At 42.3% G+C, this 20,761-nt stretch overlaps 1 long non-coding RNA gene across 1 annotated transcript in view; it reads right to left on the bottom strand.

Moving 5' to 3' along the window:
- LOC128122093 (uncharacterized) overlaps positions 1-20,761 on the bottom strand; it is a 340,108-nt gene that overhangs the window by 164,176 nt on the left and 155,171 nt on the right. The window contains exon 5 of the long non-coding RNA XR_008222330.1: positions 15,349-15,425. This is a non-coding gene — a long non-coding RNA (uncharacterized LOC128122093). The remainder of the gene's footprint in view (positions 1-15,348; positions 15,426-20,761) is intronic.

Below are 20,761 nucleotides of genomic sequence, written 5' to 3'. Positions count from 1 at the left end.
ACAGTGACCCACATACAGAGACAGAGCACATGGCCATGGTTGTCAGAAGAATACTTGTAGGAGTCCTAGCTCTGTCCTTCCATTGTGAGATTAGGGGATCAGACTCAGGTTGTTCAGTTTGTGCAATAAGAGCTTTGATCCACTGAGCCGCCTGACCATCTCTGAGTTCCTTTAACTATGCTTGATTCAATGTGTTTTGCATAGAGATTTCACCATATCGGCAACACTGAAGTATAAAATAATAAAGAGCTACAAACAGGTTAAGACTCCCCATCTCCTCGGGTTTGTAGAACATGCATTTGAGAACATCATCATGTCTCCACACGGCTGGTCCACACTGGACAGGAGCAGCACATGACGATAGCAGTTCAGCCTCATCACTGAACATGAGTTGCCCCAGTTTGGAATCCCAGTTATGATTTGAATTCTATACATTTTATTTGAATTTACAAGTGGCAACCACAGAACACTTGGGGCCTTATTCATCAAACAATGAGACATTCTAGAGTTCTTGGACCTGATGAACATGTGGTCTGGCTGCCCTTGATGCAAAGGAATCAGCGTCTAGTGTGGTATTGCAGTGTGTTGGCTTGGTGTGGAAATGTCTCTGTAAGTTTCCAATTCAAAGTCAAAGCTAAACCTCCAGCCCCACATTCTTCTGCCCCCAACTTTCCCCAAAGCCAGCAGTACAGTTAACTCATAGGTACCACCAGCAAGTGCTAACCTCCAGTGTTTCAAAGACCAATGTATCACAGAAATTTTGAGAATTGTTTCATAAATCCAAACTGGGCAGATAACCCCATAGACAGATTCCTGATCCAGAATTTGCCACTGGAAAAATTCTTTAGGTCCTAAGGAAAAGGAATATCTTAATTTTAATTTTTATCACAACCTGCAAACAATAAAACAGAACTCTTTTTAAAGTCCTTTGGCAAAAGAGGAGCTCTTGACTAAGATTCGTTCCCCCGGGGTTGACTGACAATTGAACAAATAGTAAAAGCACAGAATATGTCATCATGTGATCTTTCTGCCATCATGCAGATTACAGAGTCACTTGCAGGTAATTTTAAGAGTGAAACATCTCAGCAGAAGCATAATTTATTGGTTTTTTTTTTTCTGTCTTAGTTTCTTTCTGTAAACACATCAATTTGTGTTCCTTCTGCCTAAAGCAGACAGCGGAGAAAGGCAAGATGCACCTATGTGGGATAAGAGGAAAGAACAAGCTATGCATCCCATACCTTCTCGGATCACATTTAAGAAAAATACCACACAGAGCTTGTCCAGGTGTTTGCTCATGATCCTCTTTCCCCAAGTTACATTTGTAAAGGTTGCATCTCCTTCCCCCTGCTAGAACCACAACATTTGTTAAAGCAATACAGAAAAAATGGAGAAGACTGAATCCCCCCAGTAGACAATGCCCAAGCCTTATCAGACACCATGTTAGGTGAACTTCTCCCCTGCTCTGCCCTGCCTTAATGCACCATATAGAGAGGGCTCTCATGTTGTAAAGATGTCACATATATTTTCTCTTCACTCAGAGTTTCCTGAATAAAGAGAGATCATTTGTCTCCATGGTGTTTTGCCATTAACAGTATCAGAGCTGCTGGAACACAATGGGAGATGTGTTTTCCCTTAACCTCTTGACTCAGAGATGTCCTGATGCTAAACGTTATTGCATTTTGCATTAGCCCAGAACAGTGGGAGATCAGCGACGGATGGAAAAGGGCTGAGAAGAGCCAAGGCAGCTCTCATGTGCTCCACACTGCAGTTGGCGACAGAGCACTAAGTGCATGATATTTATTTGGAGAAGGCACAAGAGGGAATGGAGAAAGGAGGTGGTGAATTGTGCCTTTCTCATCCTTTCCATCACTGAGATAATCTGCCCTGAAAGTAATATGCAACGCTTGATTATACCTTGGCAGAAGCTAATTTACTTTTCTCTGTTACCCTAGTGATCTACAAACCATGGAAGGAGGCAATGGGATTCACACTTTACTGTCTCTCTGGCTATCTCTTCCACTGCCTTAATGTTACACTTTGGGTCAGTAGCCTGATGTGGTAACCATTAGTGCAAACTCCTCCTTACCATCTTGCCCATGTCTCTTTGACAGTGTAGGTATCGAGTTGGGAAAATATTTTCCCATGTTATAGGACAGGCTTATGGCAGAGGCTCAGACATAAGGTTCTACTGCATACAAAGAATGATTTCTTGGTGAGCATCTCAGAATTGCACATTTCTCAACACTGCAGGCATCTCAGAAATGATCTAGCTCTATTCACAGATGTTTGCCTTTGGATGATGAAGTTCAGGAATTCAAATGACTTGACTATGGCAAGATCAACTTGGGTGACAGCATCCATGCTCCCAGATAGATTTCCTTTACATGGCCTGTGGAAGGGGGTTCTGTTGAATGAGTGATTGGTGTAGCATGATTTTCAGAGGCATGTTTAATGTTATGGTGTCTCTGTAAAATACAGCTTCTTCGGTGCTGCACCACAGAGTTCTCGGTTAGTGAAGAGAACAAAGGTGTGCTTTAGGGGGAAAAACCTTATTTTTTCTTTTTAATTATGTGTGTATCTATGTAGGGTTGTGCACTAGTGCAAGCATTCAAGGTGGCCTGAAAAGGGTGATCCTCTGAGTTGGAGTCGGGGGGTGTAAGCTCCTCAGCGTGAGTGCTAGGAACTGAACTTGCATGCTCTAAAGGGGCAATTGAACATATCCATCTAAAGACAACAAGCAATCCTCAGATTTCTTACCCCTGGTTTATGTACCCAGAAAATTGAGATTAAGAAGTATAAAAATAAAATTCCATATGATCCAGCTATACCACTCCTGGGTGCCTAACCACAGGAATCTAAGTCAGCATAGCACAAAGATAAATGTATACTCATATTTACTATAGCAAATTCATGATCACCAAGGAATGAGGCAGCCTAGAATAGGATCAAAAGATAAATGGGTACAGAAAATTCGCCACCTATACACAACAGGATATTATTCAGACAAAGAGAATGAAATCATGGGGCTGGGGACCTAGCTTAGTCAGTAGAGCACTTGCCTAGTACACATGAATCACTCAATTTAATGCTCAAAGAAGGCATGGCAGTACATTCCTTTAATCCCCACACCTGTGATGTGAAGGCCATGGGATCAAAATTTCTAGGTCCTCTTTAGCTACATAGAGAGCTGAAGGCTAGCCTTGGATGCATTGGACTCTGTCTCAAAACACAGAAGGAAGGAAGAAAGGAAGGAAGGAAGGAAGGGAGGGAGGGAGGGAGGGAGGGAGGGAGGGAGGGAGAAAGGGAGAGAGAAAGAAAGAAAGAAAGAAAGAAAGAAAGAAAGAAAGAAAGAAAGAAAGAAAGAAAGAAGGAAAGAAAGAAAAATGAAAGGAATAGAATTGTATAATTTGCTGGAAAAATGAACAGAATGAAAGAATATCATGTTAAATGAAATAATTCAGACTCTGGAAGACGTGTCATGTGTTTTCTTGCATATATGGAATCTAGAAGAAAAAGGAAAAGATAAAATTGGAAGAGGGAATATTTGGGAAGAGGAGGGAGAATGTTAAAGAGGTATGAAAGGGGGTGAATATGTGATAATAAAATGTCTGAAAAAATAAGTGTTTTATTATGCAAAATCATTGCTGCTCCGGAGTATGTATCATGTCCTGATACCATCAAACTCCCTTAAGAGTTGACTGGCTATTGAGGATTTAGAAAATTCATAGTGATAGAACTGAGTTTCTCTCTTCTCCTTGAGGCTTCAGAAAGCCAAGAGAGGGCCATGAGCCAAGGTTAGCTTTGAGAGGACAGTGCCATGCTCAGCACGGAGATGAGACTGGGTGGGGGCATTAAAATCTCAAGCAATGAACCAAGGGAAAGAGTAATCTGATGTCCTAAAAATTAAAATTCATGAAGTAGCTATCATCAAGAAAACTTATAAACTTCTCCTAAATGTCCAGTTTCCTTAAACTGCTTTGTTAAGTACCCCTTACAGGACAAAGATCAAGATGGCAGCCACATTGTGATGTTTTGAAGATTGCCTATATATTAGAACACAACTGGATTAAATAAATGGATTATAAAATAAAATGACATTTCTATTATCAATATAGGACTTTTAAAAAACTTTCTTTGTATTTATTCTTCATGTCTTTCACATCTTGTCTCCCAATCTCACTCATCTCCCTCTACAACCTAGAATAAAACAAAATAAAATTTAAGAGAAAAAAGGAAAAAAAAGATGGGGAGAGAAAGGGAAAATCTCATCATAGAAGCTGCAGTCACGCAGTAAACCCCTTTATCCATACAGTTTTACATGCAGGTGTTTATCACAAAGAATCATTGGTCTGGTTTGAGGCCCCTGGTCTCTGCTATACCATCATTGCTGGGCCCTCACTGGGACTGTTCCTGGACATTCTGTTGCTGTCTTGTGTCATGGAGATCCTGCAGCCCTGGGTCTGCAGGACAAACCCCCCTCACACACACACAGACTCCTACTATGTTCCAGCAGATCACAGATGGGGTGGATGTTGGGGTAGGCCAACACATAACCCTGGTCCTGGGCCTAGGTACTTGCAGGGTTGGTCAGTCCACCAGCTCTCCCCTGTCTTCGTCACCAGGGTGAGTTCTCCAGCATTGTCCTGGCTAGTTCACCCCTTGCAGCAATGAGCAAGGGGAGGGGCCAGTTCTCCCATTTGGGCCAGATCTACTATGTTGGCCTGGGGAGGTATAAGGGCAACTCTCCTGAGTGCTGCAGCTGGTGAAGGGCACCGACAGCTCTCCTGCTCTTATGTAGGACCAGCTCTCCCACCTGCCTCAAGAGTTGATGGGGAGATGGGTACAGGAGCCAGTATAGGTCTTATAATTTTTTATCTTTTCTGCACTTTTTTGGGTTTTGGGGTTTTTTTGTTTGTTTGTTTGCTTGTTTTTGTTTTGTTAAGACTAGGTTTTGCTCTCCAGCCCATGGTGAACTTGAATTCACTATACAAGGTAGACTGGCCTCAAACTCATGACAATCCTCCTGTCTCACTCTGTCTTTCCAAGTTCTAAAATTACAAGAAAGGCTGCCATATCCAACTTGGTATTTAGATGTTATCCTGAACTTTCTTTTTCCTTTCCAAGCCCTAAGATTAATTTTCAGAAGATATTATAGACATTTGTGTATTGGCATATTTGAGAGTTTGGGGGCTATTAATGATTTTTAGCTAAAATGCAGCAAAGAGTTTTCCTGAAGGAAAAGAACACATCCTAACCTAAGATGGAAATAAGTAGTCTTTGGAAACACACTTTCAAACCCTGACGAAATGGATCCTAAGATGTGGTTTCCAATATAAATCTATTTACCTTGCAGATCCAACCTCTGCTCTACCATAGGCCACTGTGTGAAAACAACTTCACTGGAAGTTCCTGGACACTATGTCATGGAAAACAATGGGCATCACTAGAACTCAGGTGGATACAACCTATTATCAAAGTCAGTAAATGAATAATCACATCAGTATGGCTTTGTCTTCAGAGTGGAGACCATCCCAGCACTCGTATGCTTGTAGGAACCTCAGGTATATGAGTCCACCTGAGTTTCTGCTGCCAAAGGAAGGCACTCTATCGTCTTACACAGGGGGATGATGATGCATAAAGCTTTGTAGATGCATAAGACAAACCAAGTAGATCCTTGTATGTCACGTAACTGCATAAACCCTTCTTCAACATATACAGGTATTCAATGTGTTTCGTGTCAAACTCGTGGTAAATGCTGCAAAATCACGTCAGTGTTTTCTCTAGCCAGGCTACAATCTCTACTACAGGATGAAGCACTGAGGTAATAAATGGGTGGTTATGATATAGGAGAATCTTGATCTGAGCCCTGCTGTGGAGTTTCATAGTCGCCTTAAAAAGGCCCACCAAAATTTCAGCCGTGCTTTGTCCTTAAACTAGGGGTAATTATTCTTCTTAGTTACCTAACATCCACTGTGATTCTCCATGAGATATTTGAGCATGGAATCTAAATGACATAGGGACCTAATCTTTAAGGTGGTTGAGAGAGGACCATAACTACTCACTGCACTGAGTGTTCATGCTAGCTGTCAAAAAAATAATACAGTGAATTAAATTACTTAACTCTGTACCCTCTGACTAGCTGAGCTTTCTTCTGAGAAGAGTCTGGCCTTGTTGCAACCCTGTTCTGAGCAATGGAGTTGAGTCTCAGACTGGTTTTAGTGCTCAAAGCAGGTTGAGAGGTTAGTCTAAAATAAATGGCATGTCCACCACTCCTGGCACTGGCCATCATCATGAAATGATCCAGCTTGTATTTTGATCAGTATGTGAATGAGCATCATCCCAGCCACTTGGCAATGTTCTGTAGAAGGTTGGGGCATATCTCATCAATAAAGTTATAATACAGAAGTCGGAGACGAGCTTAGCATAAAATCTAAACCATGAACTCAAAACACTGCTCTGGAACCTGGAAGGCTCATCTCATGGAGGGAGCATTATTTTTTTCAATTTGATGATATCTAAGAAAATGTAATGCAGTGGCAAAAAGATGGCCCAAATTTGTACCCCTTTTCTGACCTCACATCCCTTGCTATGACCCTAAAGGTATCCCTCCCTGCCCACAACCAACCCCTGACTTCAGGATTGGCTCTGTGTCTTCCTTGACCAACAAAATACTAGCAGACACAAAACAAGAAGAAGCTTACAAAATCCTCAAGACTCCTGGCTTTTTCTTGCCATTTTCTTCTCCAGCTTTACCTTGAAGACATGCTGGGTCTAGCTTGTGATGTGGCTGAAAGTACTGAGTTACCCTAGTGGCTCCACTCTACACCCAATGGCTGCAATGAATCAATCCATCCAAGGCCATAACAACTGCCCTCTTTAAAACAGACTCACAGGCTAAGACAGTTGTTTGTCATTGGTTATCTGTGTTGCTCATTGTGCAGTGCTGTTATGATGATGGATAAGTGATAGACAATTGATGAAAATAAAATCCAACCCAAAGAAACTGAACATGAGAGCACAGCAAGGATACAAGGATGAAACAAACTTGAAGTCTAAAATACCAGTACAATAACTGCACTCCGTCTTACCTTTCAAAGGCTTTCCTAGAAAAAAAAGGCCTGGAGAAATCATGGTTCCTTCTCGCCATGTTGCTTTGTGCAAGTCCCAAGGAAAGCTAGGAGGCTGTACAGTTATCTCCCTTGATGTAACTCTAAACTATACAACCTACTACCTCAACCTGGGAACATGCAGTCACAATGGCTGGAAAGCTACCAATTCTTAAGCTCTGCAATTTCAAGTTAGTTTTATAAAGGACTTTCATGCTGTTGCATACTTGGGCCATTCATAAGAAATAACACATTAGAGGGTCTGACCAAGTCAAAAAGGTAGAGAAAACACCACAGGAACCCTGGCTTGAGATTGCTCTGTGGTGGGTAGTGGGCAGATATTGGGGACTGGTACCCTTGAAACTTTATATTCATAGAAATTATAGTAGTATTAACTAATGGTTGTACTACTCAATACAGCAGACTCTGATATACATTGAAGCAATAGAAAAACTGATTGGTGTCTAGAATTGGATAATTGGGAAAAGAGGTTTTTGGAAAATATAAGCTTCTTGTAAAGCTAGAAATCTGAAATTGTAAGGGCCAGTAAAAAAGGGGCAATGAGTGAAGTCAAAACAGTGAACCAGTTGAACACAGTGTTCTGAGCAAAGCAGAGAGAACAAGAAGCCATGTCGACTGTAAATATCTAAAATACAGCATTCTCCTATTGATAACCCCCCTTTCCCAGAGTTGGTTCACATTTTGTAATATTTCTTCCTCTGATGATTTATTTAGCAGTCTGTGAAAATATGTCTCTGTTCTTCTCTTTATAAGAGAATGAGGTCAACTTCTCTGATGCAGTTTTAAAATTTTAAAGTAAGTCTTCCCTTTCTCAGTCCCAGTGAGATGCTGGTGTGGGAGAAAGACTCATTCAAGACAAGTGATTCCCCAACTCCATGCATTTGGTTTGTTTGTTTGGCCTGTGGCCACCTCTCCTCACTGCCTTGCCGAACTCTCATTTTGACTTGTCATGAATGTGCTGGTGTGTCTGAACACACTGGGAGCTTAGCTCCACCATGCTGCTTCTGTTCAAAAGACTAATCCAACTCAAGGGCCAAGTGGTGTCTGTTTATGCTGATCTCCTCCCCTTGACTGGGAGGGGTCTTCAATTTTTCTAACTTTAGACTCTTGAACTGCTTTCCAGAATAGAGCTGCTTTTTGAGGGGACCACCTTTGTTGGATCAAAGCTACCTAGTTTCCTAGGTGGTGGTGGAAGACTGGGAGGTTATTTTTGTCAAGGAAACATCCATGCATCCTTTAGAACTCAATTCAAAGAATTATTTCTAATCTAATCTAATCTTCATAGCATTGCCTTGCAATTTATTTATCTATTGTGTGATTCCTTCGACCTTGAGCTACACTGTTAACATCTAATACTACCGTCATGGCTTCTACCTGGTACATGGCAGAAGAGGATTGACAGAAATATAGATAATAGATATATGATGAACAGAATATGTATGTATGTATGTATATATGTATGTATGTATCCTGGTAAGATGGACTTGCTATCCAGACTCAAAATGGGAGAAAAATCCCAGTGAGTGAACTCATTCTTACCAGGCCACTCAAATTCCTGGATCTCACCTGAAAATTCACAAAGGATTTCTGAGGCTTCTGCCTCTAGCCATTCACTTACACAGAAGATTTAATAGTCACTGCACCCACAAAGAGAAAATACAGCTTTTCTTTTTACTTGCAGGTTTTCCCTTCCATTTATTCTGCATGGACAATTAAGCTGATGGTATAAACACAAGAAAGAAACAGGCATGGGAAGGGAAGAATTCTCGGAAGAGGCTGCAACAAGAAAGGGAAAGCTCTGAAAGTCCTCATGGGCAGGAATGCTGGTGGATTCTCTCATCAGACAGTTTTAAAAATACCTGCAGATCAAAACCACAATTTCCTTCATGTGTAGCCTTGTTCTGGAGTCAAAAGCTCAGAGAAGCTGGTCTGAAAACACTAATGATTTTCAATATTCCGCTCTTTGGGTTGTGTGGATTTTCATGTTTGTTTGCACTGATTTTAGCCCATTATCATGTATTAGTGCAATTATAGTTCATTACGTAATTAGTGTCAATATTTGCAGGCACGCAATAACAACATGCAATTAAGATATGGGATGATGTCATAAAAATTCTTATTTAAAAGTGGCAGTAAAATATTAAATAGTATGTATCTTGAACAGTTATGTATCTTTAGCTATAATTTTTTATAGCCTGTGGCTTTAAAAAAATGTATCTCCCATAGGAACTCTGAACACATGGAATGTTAATCCCAGCAGACTAAATATTAAAGTTTTCATGGTTGACAGCATCTCAAACAATACAGGCACTCTCCATTAGTAAGTGTATGCTTTATCTGATTAGCTATTGGGAAGCCGAGTACAGGCTTTGATTAAAACAAGATTCATTAAGGGTTGTATCTCTACAACACCCATGCAACTCTGCAAAGGGTTAGGGCATCAGAGTCATGAAAAAGAAGTCCAAGTCATGTCTTTGTCGTTTTACATAGTGACAAATCAAAGTGAGCATCTGTAAGGTTTGTTGAATTAATGAATGAATGAATGAATGAATGAATGAGTGAGAGGATGAATGAATCTGAGTTTTTTCCAGTTTGTGGCTACACCAAATATAAAATGTAGGCTTTTTTCCCCATCACATTTTATTAACTCTTACATTAGATACAAATATGTCCTTGAAGAACCACTCACGTTGACTACTATGCTAAACCTCAGCATCATGAACAGTTATTTACAGGGGGTAAGAGGCTTCTTAAACTAGAAAGGCCAGGTGCTAGTTGAAGAAATGAGGTATCATAGTCATAAGACAGGGATTTGGAAGCCTTAACAATAGGAGGGATGACAGGGAAGCACACTGAAAAGAGAAAACCACATTAACTTAAAACGTAAAGTGAACCATGCCACTTTCTCCCCACGTTAAGAAACACAGGGCAATATTTTGAAATAGAAATGAGAAATGCTTTCAAAGCTCTTATCAGCTTACCTCCCCACAGCCTGATGGCACAAGGCGAGCTGTTAGATCAGATGCCATTTTTAGAATAAGAATGATTTTTTTCCCTGAGTTTGAAGAAAGTTAGACTATACTCAAGCACGATGTCTTTGTGAAGAGTTGGGATGTTGATGAGTTTGTTTTCTGTTCATTTGCCCCATGTCAAACTGGCTGTTGAAATATATTTTCAGAGCCTTTCTTGGGAGATGCTTGACATTAATTTCACTTTTTGCTTCTTCCTGTAGGATACTTGGTGCACTTGGGGAGGCTCCCAGAGGAACAATTAACATTGAGGAAAAACCATTCATTCATGAACATGGAAGAAGGGAAAAATACTGAATTTCATCATCATGTAAAATATTTAATATCCTGTTTCTTGTGGCCAGGAGCCAGAGGCTTTGGACTTCCTACTACAATATTTTCTAACAAGATGAATCAAATGTTTGAGGCTTTTAGAAATTTTGAAAGAGTAATGCACCCACCACCCCCTTGGCTAGTTGATTTACAAAACCTCCTTCAAAAAAGAAAAAGAAATTCCAGTCATCTCCTTATAGTTGGACATTGTTTCTATACAAGCAATTCTGAGAGCTCAGGGTCCCTGTGACTCCGACTCCCCCATCCATGGTACGCCTAACAGCAGCAAGCTAAGGGAATGATGGACACAAATGTGATGCTGCTCCCCGTATCAAACACGCATTCAGCTAGCAGAGGTGCAGGCTGAACCTGTGGGCCATTTACTCATTCCAGCCCCTTCAAAGAGGCATGTAAACCAGGCCAAGTAGATTGTTTGCAGAGTGGGTGGACAGTGCCTGGGTCAGACAGTTCTATGGGACACATATCAGTAAGGACAGCCTTTCTCTTCTGGGTTAATGTCCCACCATGCCACAGGAAAGGTTTCTTGATAGGTTAAAAGTTGAGTCCTACAGACAACAGACAACACTCCTCCATGCAAAGCAAAAACCAAAGCATGCATAGAAAGTGCACCATCTGTGTCTGGCATTTATATATCCCCATGTTCCGCCCTCTATACATACATGAGCTACATCTAGTCATCCTGATTCAGAAATAATATATATAAGTTTATATATATTATATATCCTCCTCATATATATGCTACAGAAGAAGGACTTCTAGCTGTCCTTGAACAGTGTGGCTCTTAAGAGGTGACAAAATGTATTCACAAGAGTTTCATATTGACTTTCTGTTGTTATTGCTGAGAGAGCCTGCACAGAGAAACAAACAAAGTTCTTAAGGGAATTCTTGGTACCACACTTGAGCAAAAGTGAATGTGAAAGTTCCAGAGCCATCTAGAATCCTCAACTTTTCACCCTGGCTTCTGTTTCGACTCTTCAGCTCACACTGTTGGAAGGAGACAAATATAGCCAGTTTTGCTTTGATCTGTGGTCAGCTTGGCTTTCCAATCCTGGCACAATGGTGACATTTAAGAGGGGAAGGGATGAAATTATTTTCATTCCAGCCTTTTAAGCACGATAAAGACTTTGAAAACTGCTCTGGGCAAAATATGAATTTGGATGTAAACAGAATATCTTTTGCTGTTGTTTGTTGTTTTTCGTTTTGTGGGTTTTTTTCTTTCTTAAATTAAAAAGTCCTTCTTCCTCCTTGCTGGGTATTTACAGAAGTATAAATAGGCAGGTCAACATGTCCACCCCCTCAATCATCTTGTTTATTAAAGAAAGGACCCGTGGCCTGCACTTGCTGAGTGATGGGGGAGGGTATTGCTGCAAGGTGCAACCCACACCACAGCCAGAACCAGACCAGCGTGACAAGCCAATCCTTATCACTTTCTGAAAAAGATCATCATAACTCTGAGAACAATTAGAATCCAGAAAACAGAACAAACCCTTGTGTGCATGTCTATTTACTCAGCACTGAGCAGTCAGCTGTCTGAATCCCTGGAATTCTTGCTGCCTCATGGCCAACCCAAGTCTCCTAATCTGACAGCTGAGTCCAGTTAGAGGCGACATGGGAGTCGGGTGAACCTCTCAATTAACCTCACCCATCCTGGAACAAAAGGTCTGTTTCCTCCTCTTCAGCCCCACTTTCCAGTTCTACCGCTCTGAAAGGCAACCTCAGGAAGGCATGGAGAGCAGGAGAAGGGGAGTGGATAGTAGTGGTACACAGGCAAAGCCCGTGGACTGTGAGATTGCCTAACAGACACATACCTATAGACACAAGCTTGTGTGGACGATCAGCACAAGTTCGGATCTACGGGTTTGTGGCAACAGGCTTCAGTATCTTCTCTTGTGTGGGGGTTGACTTGTCTGAAGACAAAATGTTAAAACCATTAGTCCAACCAAAGAGTTTGTCATTGCGTCATTTAGTCCAACAACAGAGTATGCCGTTGGGTCATTTCATGCCAGAGATAGAAGGGTTTCAACCTACTCTCAAAGGGTGACCTTAGAAAGGTCTCCTGTCGTCTCTGGCAGACCTCCTGGTTTTCTCATTCACTTGATGCAGTGGGCTTTGGGTGAACTTCATTTGATCAGAATCGTCATCTATTTAGTCCAAACTACTGTTAGTAGGGCTAGTAAGCGGAATGAGACAGATCCTAAAAGAAAGAACAAGAACCCAGGTGCAAGGTAAGTCTTTTAGCTTCTGCAGTTCTGTAGTAAAGGATACTAAGGTTTTCCCCCTTTTAAATTTGCATGTCAGAAAGAAAAAAACAAAAACAAATGGAATTAACCAGCAGCAAGTAGTGCTAACAACTTGGAAAAGAGCTTTCTCAACACATCTTAGCAGAGATTTCACTCTACTAAACTGGAAGGGTCATCTTCAAGAAAAGCTGTAGCTGTGTGTCATCCCTTCCCAACCCCATTATTGGTCCAAATATGAGCAATAAGCAAGTTTGGATGTATTTTCAAAATTAAGCTGTAAGAGGACATATATCACTGCTACCTCTAAAACTATTGAAGGGCATAAGGTTGTCAACATGCAATCAATATTTCTGCAAAGCTAAAGCTCCATAGGAAGAATGGATCTTCAAGGCAAGGGATTTTTATGAATGGCCTCTCCTGTGAGCTGTGTGGCCGACATGGTCATAGCAAAAATCACTTCAGGGAAACTCACCGGACGTTTAAACAATCCCTTCCCTAGATGTCAGGAAAACCACACACCTTGTGCTTTCGAACAATCTTACCAGAGGCTTTTGTTTTTTTAATTTCTGTTAGCTGGAAACTATGGAGTTGGGCCCTCAAAAAGATCTGCTTCGCCTTGTCGAGCGGACATTCACTCACTGAGAGCCCAGAAGATAAGCCGAGGCTCCACTCACAACAACAAGAGCTGAATTGGGGAGCTATTCATAGAGCAGGCCAGGCTTCATGCATGCATCCTAACACATAAAACAGGAGCCTAAGAAAAGAAGAGGGCCTGAAACGCTACCATGGTGTTCCTCGTCAGCCCCATTCACTCCAGATATGCCCACAGTGTGCAGAGGTGGGTGACGATGCAGAAATCGATAGTCTGAGAACCAGACCAAGCAGTACCCAAAACACAAATCTCCCTAAATTTCTCTGCATCATTTATTTAAAAACATTCATTTCCCTTATAAAAAACATAGGTGCTTTACATAATTCTTGAGCTTCTGATTTTCTGTTGATCTCGCTGACAAGGGAATAGGGACAGGGACATTTAAAACTGGGCACTGACCATTGTGGACGGTTGCTGAGAAATGGGAGTTGTAGCTCCTATTGACAGTCTAAGGGGATGGATTCCAGCTCCCCAATTAATCAGAACTAATTTTTAATACAGGCTCAGACATCCTCATCCAAATAATTAAAAACTCTAGCCCCCTTCCCCGTTTTTAGACAGTCTCATTGTGTTGCCCGGATTGACCTGGAACTCCTGAAGGGAACAGGCTGGCTTCAGACTCACAGAGATTCACCTGACTCTACCTCCTAAATGCAGGGATCAAAGGGGTACACCACCATACCCAGCTAAAACTCAGAACTTTTTTAGCACTGACCTGATGGCTCAAGAAAAAAAATCCCACACCTGACGCCAGGGGACATGTTATAGTGGCAATACAAACGCACTGAGAACTTTGCATAGAATACCTCCAGGCTACGTGTACATGACGTACTCGAACATCAATAACTTTGTGTTTAGACGTGGGCCCCATTATCCAACCACCTCATCATATTTGAAAACATTCTAATTTTTTAAAATCACAAATAGGAAACACTTCTCAATCATTTCAGATAAGGAATATTCAAATGACACTGTGGCTAGTGCAACAATTATGTGCAATATTTGTCACCAGTGACCTATCAAGTGGCACATGGTCTCCTTTGCACAGCACCACCTGTACATCCCCAAGATACCTTGAGACCACAGAAAGGAACTCAAGCCTGTGTTTCCCTCAAGACCATGTTTCGTTTATTCAAAGACAGGATAGAGGGTTACACATTCAAATGTACTAAGATCGGCTTCCAAAAACCTAACATTTTAAATTCAGAAATCAAAATAAGAAAAGATTTAAATATTAATGTTAGGAGTTAGTTAAGTTTGTTTGCCTTCCCTGAAGTAGCCGTTGAATGCCTTCTTTGAGAAATTTCTTTGTGCTGGAGAAGAACATGGGGATTCATTTTTTTTCCCCCAAAAAGGACATTTTGGGTCATTCCATGAGACAAGATTTCATAGGGCTCTATCAGACGGCGACCAAATGGGAAAGCTTGAGGCTGGCATTTACAAACAATGGGGAAGGTAATCTGGGGGACACCAGATCATGGATGCCTGTAAACCTTTCTGGGTGGCAGGAAGTGGTTCAATGACACCAGAAGGAAGCTTCCTGTATCATGACAGCTGGGCTCAATACCCACCCACTCAGGGGATGGTAGAGAGTTCCAGAAAGTAGTCACTTGTCACCAAGTCGAATGGAAATTAAAATATCAATAACAACCTTCTGAGATTTATATTAAGCCTGTATCATGAAATTTGGAATATGCATATCCAAATAGCCACGGAGTTCAAAAATAGTGCCTCCTGTTTTTAAATACATTCTGCCCAAATTACTTTCAAAAGAAGCACTCACTATTAGGAAATTAGTTTTTGAAACTCCCCAACTCCATAGAATCAAGTACCAGTACAGATAGGTGGATTGGTTATAAAATTATAAAATTAGTGACATTAAAAAATAATTGTCAATGCCCTAAAGACTGCTGTATTTGAGGAAATGGAAAGTTTGGGAGTAAATACAGAAAAATGCCATCCATTACCTGGAAAACTGAACTTCTCATGAGTATTTTTGAAGCAGTCTCCATGTTGCCGGTGTCTTCAAATCAGTCACCCCTGCCTGGAAAACAAGACATTTAAAACATTTTGTAAGTGGGTCAGGAATCAACTTACAAACCTTTGTTTGTTTCTCAGTTGGCTTCTTTTTGTCTCTCATTTCTTTTGTAAGTTAAATCATAAGTAGCCTCAGGTGAAGGATAAAAAGAAATATTAAAAAAAAAAACAAACAAAACCTAAATCTATTCCTAGAAAAAAACCCAACACTGGGACACGCCATGCTTATTTCTAGAATGACCCATAATAAAAATGTTCTGCAAATAAGTAACTTCACATCTCCCACCCCCTGGAAATTCCCTGGCTACCAATGGACTGTAAAAAGGAATTTTTCCAGGAAAATCATCAAATAGGAATGTGAAGTCTCAGAATATTCCCAAATTCCAATGTTTTCTACTAGACCACTTGCTTAATAAACATGGTAGTAGAGAGGCCACTCATAGTTAGGGATGGGAAGGCATCATGGGCGCATAGGGTGATGACAACTTGGCATAATGTAGCACGCCCCCACACCCTGCCCTCCCCCCCACCCCAGAAAACATTCTAACTTTCCAATTGCTCATCAGCTTGGGAGTTATCTTGTCTCTACCAACAAGGGCTGTGCCAAAGGAGCAGATATCTCACAGTGATTGGTTCCCAAGTCTGTCCCTCCTCTCCCACAGCAGGGCTCTTGGCTTGGGTTCCTCTGTCCTTTTGTCCTCCCACCAGCCACGGTTTAGACTGAGACTTTGTCTTATTCCTGTTCGTTCCCTAGGGGAAGGGAGACCCACTGTGTGGCTCCCTGCTGACGAGGGCTCTAAGGTCTGCACGCCTTTGGACTGGAGCTCCAAGTCTATGGTGATGACTGCAGCACTGTGCCTATAGACAGGTGTCACCTCCCCCTTTTGAAGATGCATGTCCTACAGACATCCTTTGTTCTGACATGACAGGGACAGTATCCTGGGTATTCTTTGATGGAGAAAAGAAGGAGGGGTGAGAAAAAGGGAAAGGGAGACTAGTAGAAAGAAAGAGGGAGGGAGGGGAGGAGGGAGGGGGAAGCAAGATAGAGAAAATGAGAAAGAGGAGGAGGGGAGGGGAGGAGCTTGCTCACACACGCCCTTCAGCATTCACCATGGCACCCAACATCATGAAGCAGGGAGAGGTCTTGGCCTCCTATAGCTTCTCCGTTTTTCTAATGCTCTGTCTTTTACTCTCTGAAGTCTCTCTTTTGTGTGTGCCTGTGTGTCTGTGTGTGTTTGTATGTGTGTCTGTATGGATGTGTGTCTGTGTGTATGCATGTGTATGTGTGTATGTATGTATGTATCTGTGTGTGTGCCTGTGTGTCAGTATGTATGTGTATGTGTGTTTGTGTGTATATGTGTGTGTGTATGTGTGTGTCTGTTTGTATGTATGTGTGTCTGTATATCTGTGTGTGTGTGTGTGTCTGTGTGTGTGAAGATACAGCTGCTTCCACAAAAGAAGCACATCCAGCCAGGCAGTGGTGGCACACTCCTTTAATCCCAGCACTCAGGAATCAGAGGCAGGCAGATCTCTGAGTTCGAGGTCAGCCTGGTCTACAAAGCAAGTTCCAGGACAGCCAGTTCTATGCAGAGAAACTCTGTCTTGAAAAAAAAAATTTTTAAAGAGCACACCCAGCAGTTGCTACTCCCAGGGTCGTTCACTGGTGCCCCACACCATGCTTCATCTGATATTTCCACAAGATCCCTAAACTGTGGTGTAGGAGAAAACCTCCCAAGAATACAATATGGTCCTGAAGTCAGCTACTTTAAGCTGAATTAAGTCTTTTCCCAGGAAAACCTAAATTAAAGGGAGGAAATGGGGGGAGAGTCATCCAACAACAGGGCATGCTTCTCCTGTTCTTTCAAGCAAAGCCCGATCAGACACTGCCATTTATAATCTACATGCTCCTGTACTAAAAAAAGAAAGAAAGAATGTAAGAAAAATGGCAAATGACAGCATGTGAGGGTCAACTAAAGAACAAAGACCTGAAAACGGTCTGATAGAATAAAGTCAGGGGAAAATTAAGCTCTCAGATTGTTTGGATGCTGTGGTTCTATTTCTTGTAATTAAGGAAATGTCTGAATCTACTTGATGTTCCCTGAAAGCAGATGTAGAGCTGAGACCAAGAACTGGAGAGTGAAGACGGGGACCAAGTTTGCTTTCGACACTCTTGGGGAGACAAAGGAGGAAAAGGCTTTGCCAGTCACAAGCCGCAGCTGGCTACGAAAGAAAGACGGCTTTCACTTGGGAAGGATGGTGTTTGCTCACAATGACAATCTCCCTTCCTTCTTAAGACGCCCAGGTGCCAGCCCACAACTTCTCCTCTAGCTGTGTTAACAAAGCAAGGGAGGGGGATTCAAAGGAAAAATAGTGTGACGCCGATTCCGACACAGAAACATTAGGCGTCTGTCATTTCTTTAATGCAAGTGAACTGTGTGCTGCACAAGCATCCCCAGGAGGCTGGCCAACCTTTACACTTCCTATTCAAAGGCAGGTTTTGTTCTTGAGAAGGCATGGCACAATTACGTTAGAATGTAGGGGTGCTGAAGAAAAGATAAAGTCGTTTGCATCGTGTAAGGAAGAGAACAAGCAATCTCTAAAGGGCCAGTACATTCCTCAGAGCTCTGACTGCTGCAGTCAGATCCCTGCCATGGGGAAAGGTTAGAAAAGCCTGAAGCCTCCACAACGACGCCCTCGAAAGGAAGCAACCACCTAACCCGAGTGACTAGATTCTTATGACGCAGGATGCCCTGTGCTTACTGAAGGGTACGGAGCCACTTACAGGGACAGACATACTTACACACACACACACACACACACACACACACACACACACACACACACCTGTATTTCACCCTATCACCAGGAAGTTCCAATTTTCTCATCTGGGTTTCCTGATTTCCACATTTCCTTATTTAGAATAAGAATCAGCTAAACAGATTACAAATTTGGATAGTGTCTGATAAATAGGGTTTAGGAAGGTAAGATCTCCATGTTACCAGTTCTACTTTCTGGTCATATTCTCCCTCCCCTCCTCACATACACGTGCACACACTCAATCTGTTGCCTGCTTAACCATATCAGAATGACAAGCAACATCTGTTTGTAAAAGAGCCAAAATCAAACCTTCAGTTTTTTGGGCTATATTTCTCTTCTCTTTCTCCCCTGACTCTAAAATCAGAGGGGGGGGGAAGTAAAGGACAATGTTAAGATTTCATTAGATATGGGCCCCAGGACAGTGTCCTCTTGCCCCTCCGGTCTGGAAGGCAAGGTGGTTTCACTCAGCATTTGAGGGTGCCTTCCTTGAGCATGCCCAGTCACACCAAAGGCAGCCGAGCAAAGCCCCGAAGTGAGGCTCTGCTCGTCGCTTTCCAGTTCTCTTCTGATCAGAACTGGGGGGACTTTGGCATCGGGCGAGGGATGAAAAGAGAAAGGCAGACAGGGTAAAATGGGCAGGAGGGACAGAGAAGAGGGGAGCTCATTCGTGTCTCCCCTCTTTTGTGACACAGGACCATTTCACACATGTCACACATAGGAGCATGCCAGAGGGGCAGCTAGAGGCCTAGGCAGGAATGCATGAAACTGGCCATCAGCAAGGGGCTCTGTCTATGCCCCCCCCACAGAGACCTAGATTTCTGGAAAGTCCCCAGTGATCCACAGACGCACAGTGCAAAGACTCGGAACTGTGTCTGTGGGGTGGGGGGAGGAAGGAGCTAGTAATGAAAGCCTTGCTCTTCAGCATAAAAGATTTTGCCCCAGCAGAAGGGAAAGAGAAGCCTGCGAAGACTCTCAACTCCCATTTCACTTGGGATTTGGAAGAAACCCACACACACCGAGGGAGAAATAAATCCAGACAAGTTGCTAAGGAGACTTGTGTAAACTCCAAGCACAGACATATTTCTTGGCCTTTCCCCTGCATAGCATCTCGTATTCCGAGCACGCAGCTCTGCAGCAGCCTTGCAGCAACGTTCTGCATTCATCTTGGCCTTAGCCGAGCAGACTGGCAGAGCTCACTGGTTGGAGATATCACATTCTTCAAACTTAACAAGTTAAAGGTGTGTGTGTGTGTGTGTGTGTGTGTGTGTGTGTGTGTGTGTGTAAAAGAGAGCAGGGAGAGAGGAGAAAAAGAGTATGTGTGAGAGTGTGTATATGAGAGTGTGTGTGAGAGAGTGTGTGTGCAAGTGTGTGTGTGTGTATATGTGTGTGTGTATTTGTGTGTGTATGCATGTGTGTGTGTAAAAGAGATGGGGGAGAGAGGAGAAAAAGAGTATGTGTGTGAGAGAGTGTGTATATGAGAGTGTGTGTGTGTGAGAGAGAGAGTGTGTATGTGTGTGTGTGTGTGTGTGTGTGTGAGAGAGAGAGAGAGAGAGAGAGAGAGGAGAGAGAGAGAGAGAGAGAGAGAGAGAGAGAGAGAGAGAGAGAGAGAACGAGAGAGAGAATTTTTAAAGTAACAGTGTTGAACAAAGAATATTTACATTGTGTATTTCAGGAGTAGAGAGGAAATGGGTAGGTAAAGTGTGCAATTCTGGACAATTCCCTTTGCCTGTACATTTGGCTTTTCTCTTTGCTCTTAGACTTTCCTCTCCTACATGTCCAGTTAAAATCCTGTCCTGTTGCACATGTAAGCAGAACTTCTATCCCTGTATATGACCATGTGGGGACCCAGGTTTCTAGAACACAGCACATTCTATCAAGTGGGAACCTGCCCTTCTGCCTTCCTGCTCTGTGGAGTCCCACAGAGCTCAGCTCTTGCAAACACACCCACCGGGGCAATCCCAAAGGCCTGGAACTCCATCCTGCTAAAATGTGATGCCAGCCAGCCTTGTGGAAGAGAGTTTTCAGACTGATCACATTCTCTGAAACAGACAACTCCTCCCAGAGTGACCCATCTCCAGCCACAGCTGATATCTGTCAACATTTGATTTAGGGGGAAATTAACATTTTCTTGTCAGACAGAGATGTTTGTGCTGTAGAAGTCAATATTTTCTTTTCTCAGCCTCCTCTATTAGAATTTCTGTGATTTTTTTTCCCCAGGACAGAGAGAAAGCAGAAAAATACAGTCCAAATTATTGTTCAGGGTGCAGAGGTAAACATATGTGTCCCAAAGTCTGGTCTGGGCTATGTCTGTGTTTGGTGTGTATATTTGCATGCATGTATTTGCATGTATGACTTGGGGTGAATATTTGCAAGTGTGTGGACCCACTCATACGTGTGTGTTTGCGTGTGTACCTTGTGCATGAGTCTGCATGTATGCATGCGTGTCTTTCACGCGTTTGTTTTGTAGGTTTGTGTCTGTTTAACATGTTTGTGTATAGTTGCATACTTGTGTGTTTTCTCATGTGT

Source organism: Peromyscus californicus, unplaced genomic scaffold, assembly GCF_007827085.1.
Source record: "Peromyscus californicus insignis strain IS unplaced genomic scaffold, ASM782708v3 Scaffold_11__1_contigs__length_118956290, whole genome shotgun sequence".
NCBI classification, from domain to species: Eukaryota; Metazoa; Chordata; class Mammalia; order Rodentia; family Cricetidae; genus Peromyscus; species Peromyscus californicus.
Note: the sequence above shows the minus strand (reverse complement) of the source record. Positions and strands in the feature narration are given on the sequence as shown.